Raw genomic sequence first — 6,000 nt, 5'->3', positions numbered from 1 at the left:
TCCTCCCCCTTGATCTCCCACTGTTGTCAACTACAGCACCTTATCAACAACAGAACACACTTGACAGGCTACATCAGCTGGGATAAATATAGCCAAGTTCCAGGAGCCAGAGAGCTCAAGCCACCCAAGACTGGCTACCACTGATCTGTTGGTATAAACCAGAGCACAATATGATGTTGCACATGTGTACTGTACACTTTCTAGCTTCAGGCATGTATTGCATTAGAAATTCCTACACTGCTGTGTTTATAGCACATTCAGGAAACTAGATCTGATAGTTAAATCTTCTGTATGCTAGTTCTTACTTTAAGCGTGTATCTTCTTGCATTCTTGCTACCTATTTAAATCTTTGTTATTGTTATAATTATGTCAGAACTGAACAGTCCCTCAGAGAGTGTTTTTCTTGTCTCTTTTTCTCCTCTTCTACCAGAGACCATATTTGTAGAACTAAATGTGAACCTGCAGGAAAGAATTTTCTTTTGCAGAGACACTTATGCATTACTGACATTTGCAGTCACAAGTAGAAAGCATGACACTACTTAAATAGTTTCAGTCCGCCCTTCCCATCCACCCACTAGATCCACAGCATACATTTCTTGATAACTAGCGAGTTTTTTATTTCTTCTTTTAAGTATAATTTAAAAAATAGCTCCAGGATTCTCTTTCACACCTCTAGAAGTTTTAATTTTTGCTTAATTATATAGAAAAGGTCTGGGAGAAAACCTCACTAGAAAATTATTCTAGGATGGCCATTTCATGCTCCAGTCATTGCTTTTTATTTATTCATACACTTAGCATATGTCAAAATAGTAACTGTGGACAATCATTCTTTTATTGAGTTGATGGTATATCCATTTTGAGTTTTACGCTTTACCAGAGAAATTCTGTAGGCCAAATATTTAGCATATTTTAGCCAGCACAAGTATTGAAAAAAATAATTTCTAAAAAAGGTTGTGGTATTCATTTTTTCCAGTTTTACTATCCTGTAAAAACCTCAATCTAAAGGATTTCTTCTTTTGACAGGGAGCTCAGAATGGACCAGTGTGCATGCAGCACATCAGTCACCGTGCTTTATGTCTGTCATTCATGTCTGACTCTCTGGGTAGGCTGATAGGACAAATGTGAACATGTGAGAATGACTGCTGACACCCCTCCTGATTCTGGGCCAAATAATTCCTCCCCTTCACTTAGAGGAATTTTTTATGATGAATGAGGAAGATGGGCAGGATGTCACCTATGTATATTTTCCGTTGCCTCTGTTTCTAGTGGAGTACAAGTTATCATGTTATGGTTTTGACCTACTTTACTGTGCCTGAGGCATTTTACTGGGAGTCAGAAAATTTCAGCTATTTGTTTTGTCTTGAAGCCGTTTAAAGAGCTTGGGGTCTCACAGTGTGAAAAAATCTGTCACTTGACTAGTGAAGATCGCTATTCCTTTCTTAATTGTTTCTCTGTATTATAGATATGCCATTAACTCCCTCTTCTCTTCAAACTTGATCCCCAACACACCACTGTGCTGGAACTGCACACAGATCTCTTCTAGGAAGAAAGCTGTCTGCATGCGGCCTTAGAAAACAGAGGCCACGGGAGGCAGAGCTATCACGGAGAAATAAATAAATACCTGTTTAGATTATTCAGAGGTGAACCGTGATCAGAACCACACTTTTTTCTCAGTTTAGTTGTCCTTGACATAGTGTTTACAAAGCAATAATGTTTACAAAGAAATATCGTTTTAAAACAAATAATGTTTAAAAAGAAAATTAGTGACTAGAAGTCACGCAGTATTTAAAACATGAGCCTCTTGTAATTGTGATCAGTAACCTTCCTCAGGAATCATTTTGCCTAGAAAATTTAGTTGCACTACTTCATCCTTTCTCCCTCTCCTATTAGCAAATAATTATTTTACTGAAAGCTTATATGGTGCTTTCTGAGGTTCTTGATTTGACAAAGTACACAGTATGCCAAGAAGTTATGTTAGATTTGTGTACAAAACAATGTTCAGTTCTGAAGTTGGTTAGCACCATAGGCCTTTATTACTGTTAACTAAAATGGTGTAAGTGGAAATAAACCCATTTTTAAGTATTTAAAAGTATATTTATATACAAACTCTTTAAAATACAGACTTGTAGTATTTATCATACACGCCAAGCCTGTATTTGTTCTCTGCGAGTGTCCAACAGGAGATGCTTCAAAGCACAAACTGGGAACCTTGGAATAATTAAACATGGAATAATGCGTATCTAACAGAGAAGTCATTCTTAATGCCAATAGATATTGGCTTAAGTACATCTTAAATATTTTTTCAAATTTCTTGGAATGCTCAGTGTTATTGATTCACCTAAATACTCATTTCCCTCTGTAATGACATTAACTCCTTGGAATCAATAGTGTAATTCCAATAGTGGTGATTCCAGTGTCAAAATGCAGATATTAAAAATAGGAATTCTACTGTTGATTCTGAATTTTTCATCTTCTAATTTTAATATTCTCTTATTCTGGAAGAAGTGCTAAGGCCTGAATCTCCAGATGAACCTTCAAACCTAATGTTACATTTAGCCAAAATTCTGTATAATCCTTAGTAAAATATGTAATACTACACCTGTGTAAAAATGTAAGCTTGCTAGTAAGATATGTGGGTATTCGCTTATTAATGAAGATTTGTATCTGTTCATTAATGGGATATGAATATGTCTATCTTTTGGTATTTAGAGACTGGTCAAGGCCATGGAAGTAGATGGCTGGCCTTGTTTGACAGTAGATAGTCCAAACTGACTCCCTTGATTTTCCTCTGAGCCTTGGTCAGGCTCTGGGTGAAATCCAAGGAGAGAAGATAGCCAGATATTTTCTTCACTAAATAGTGATGTAAGTTTATTTTTTTACCAATATAAAAGCTGAGCCCTTTTCACAGTGAAGATGGAAGCCTCATCTACGAGTGGAAGCACTGCATAGGATTTCCCAGTTACTGGGAGTGGTTCTCTGACCCTTGGTGGTCATCAGGGACTCCCCAACTTATGTGCGGGTCTGGATGATGATCATGATAATGTATTAAAGGGGTAACTAGTGATGTATTTTTCTTAATCACTATAGATACTCTTTGTAGTAATTAATAGGTGCATTACTAAGTTTATCCTTCTATAATTCTTTACTTCTTTTAAAATTCTTTGCTGTTTTGCACTACAGTAAATTTATACGCTTATTCTTTTAAGTTGGTGCCTGTGCTCCTTGTGCTGATCCTCATCTCCTGGCAAAACAGAGAACAGAATCTGCCATTCAGTGTCTGAATGTTGGTTTTTTTCTATAGTTTTGTTACAGTTCCTCCATTTTTTTTGGACAAAAAATACATCACTATGCTGGTGGTGGAAGGGTCCTGCTTCCTCCAGGACAAATAGGGAATTCATCCTGCCATCACATGGCTTGCAGAATAATTGTGTTCTTATACTTCTCTGGAAATCTATAGGATAATCAAAATTGTGTTGTTATTCAAAGGAGATACACTCAATCACTAGATTTTATTTTAAAGATATGTTTTTTAAGGGTGGTATCCCAGTAACTATCTATGAGCCTTCATTTCCGGGGGAATTTGAAAGAAGTTTATGCTAATCAAAAAAGATCTAATATGCTAGGCTAAATATATATAAAAAGATGATGAAGCATTTGCATTTTGAATGAGTAAGCAAAGCTCAACAATACACTCTGCATGTCTTTATTAGCATAAGGAGTGCACTGGGCAGGAGTTCATCCCATTGATTCTTGCTGGGATCATGTAAATAAGTTTATTCTCTTTTGCACTCTCTGTTGCTTATTTATTACAGTTACTTAGAAACTATTTTAGACTTTAAAAGTTATGGACTCTCATAAGTGCTTGGGAACCTTTTCTCAATGCATTTAACGTTTCCCAAACTTTATATGTGTTTTTATTCTATTTAAATAAATATTCTTTATTTAATGGGTTGTAACATTTTCCTTTTAATTAATGGATTTTTCACCTATGACAACAACACCTGACATCTTATTTTCTTTGTGTCTCTTTTCTCGGAATTTCATTTTATCTAGGCCATATCTTTCTCATGGTAGATTTGATTCTTTCTGTAAATATTTAGTCGTATAGTTTTCATTTGCTGAGCTACAGGGGTACTTGAGTAACTTTAAATGTGGACTTAATTCTGACTACTTGTGTGCTCAAAATCTGGCTTATTTAATTGACTGACTCACTGTGGTGAGTCAGTCCCTTAATTGGTTATTCTCCATAGATACCTTCCAAGATTCAGAATCAAGTTTAATCTGGGGAAGGTATGAATTACTTCTTCCCCACAGTGAAACAGAGCCATGAGAATGATTTACTCTGATGCAGGGAAATGATCCTATTTAGTAATAACTTTGCAACTTTTGTGATTTTAAATGTTATTTAAAGTAACATTTTAAATATATCTCCATGTTCAAGGTAGGGCAAAAAGAATGTTTTCTCTGCTATTACACTTCAGGTTACCAGGTGGCAGCATTGTTGTAATAGTAAACTTTTTCTGGCATTTTCTATATTTATTTATTTATGTCACAACTTGAAATAACTGAACTGCTATGCAAATGAAATACATAATTGCAATGGCTACACTGTCCCAAAATAGATGTGTAGTAGATTTTGATAACTATTTACAAATGCACTGCAACACAAGATAATTTTTTAGGAAGTGCGTTAAGTTTCATCCTCTATTCAAATGAAACTGGTGTCCATGAACAGTGAAACAACGCGTAATAAATGTCTCTGGGCCTGTGCTAAAATAATGAGGGAGAGGGAAAAGGATGTCCTTGCTTGTTAGAATTATCTTACAAGTCTGAAATTATTCTTCTGCACTTCAGACAGTGGCTTTCATCACGTAATTCAAAGTCAAGTTAAAAAATGACAGTAATAGGTGGCCTGCAGTGACAGGCTGTGTGATTTTGGATAGTTGCAGCATGGCTTATGCAAAGAAACCCAAGGATTATTTATGACCAAAGTTAACAACATCTCCTTCTAATAAGACTATCCAACTTCCTATTAAAAGATTATGTATTTAGGTCGTTGAAACTTTGTTCAAATGTAGCTATCCGGGAACAAAATCTATATATTGCTTTTCTACTTTGGGCTGGTAGTTTCTGTCATGCCATTTAATTTCTTGTTTCTATCTCTGTTCATTTGTCTCTCTGCCTCTTTGTTTGGTTTTGTTTTGTGAAAATACCATCTCCTCCATGATTCAACAGTTTCTGAGGACAAGGCAGCATAATTAACTCTCAGCTCTAGCAACTGCAGATTTGCTGGTGTTAATGGTGGGACACCTGAGGTGGCTCAGTGCAGAGCACAGGCCCAGCAGGACTCATTCACTCAACTGCTCGTAGAACCATAAAATAATAGAATATCCTGAGTTGGAAGAGATCCACAAGGATCATTAAGTTCAACTCCTGGCCCTGCACAGGACAATCCCAGGAGTCACGCTATGTGCCTGAGAATGTTGTTCAAACCTTTCTTGAACTCTGGCAGGCTTAGTGCTGTGACCACTTCCCTGGGGAGCCTGTTCCAGTGACCAACCAACCTCTGGGTGAAGAAACTGTTCCTGATATCCAGCCTAAAGCTCACTTAAGACTGTTTCCTTTGAGCTTTTGAATCACAGAACTCTGGTGTGTACAGTGCAAAGGCACTTGGCCTTAGTGACAGAACTTGAGTTCACAAAGACTTACGAAATTTGAGTGCTGATTCTGCTTGTTTGAACTTTCCTCTACACAACCATTTTGTATCCCTACCCTTTGCACTCCATATTTGAGTTCTTTCTGGACATTTGGCAGCAACTTTCTTTCATTTCAGGGGTGTGCTTTTAACTGGCTTTATGATAACCAACCTTAGTTGCTCCATATTCTAGACTATAGAAAAAAACTGCAGTCTGCATATGCTCAGTGAGAACTTTCTAGATTTTATCATCTGAAGAAGTTTTGATTCTGTCAATCTGGTCCAGTGCATGTATCAGCAGACCT

This window comes from Pipra filicauda, unplaced genomic scaffold, assembly GCF_003945595.2.
Source record: "Pipra filicauda isolate LSUMZ 115617 unplaced genomic scaffold, ASM394559v2 scaffold133_size2016399_pilon, whole genome shotgun sequence".
Lineage (NCBI taxonomy): Eukaryota > Metazoa > Chordata > Aves > Passeriformes > Pipridae > Pipra > Pipra filicauda.
Note: the sequence above shows the minus strand (reverse complement) of the source record.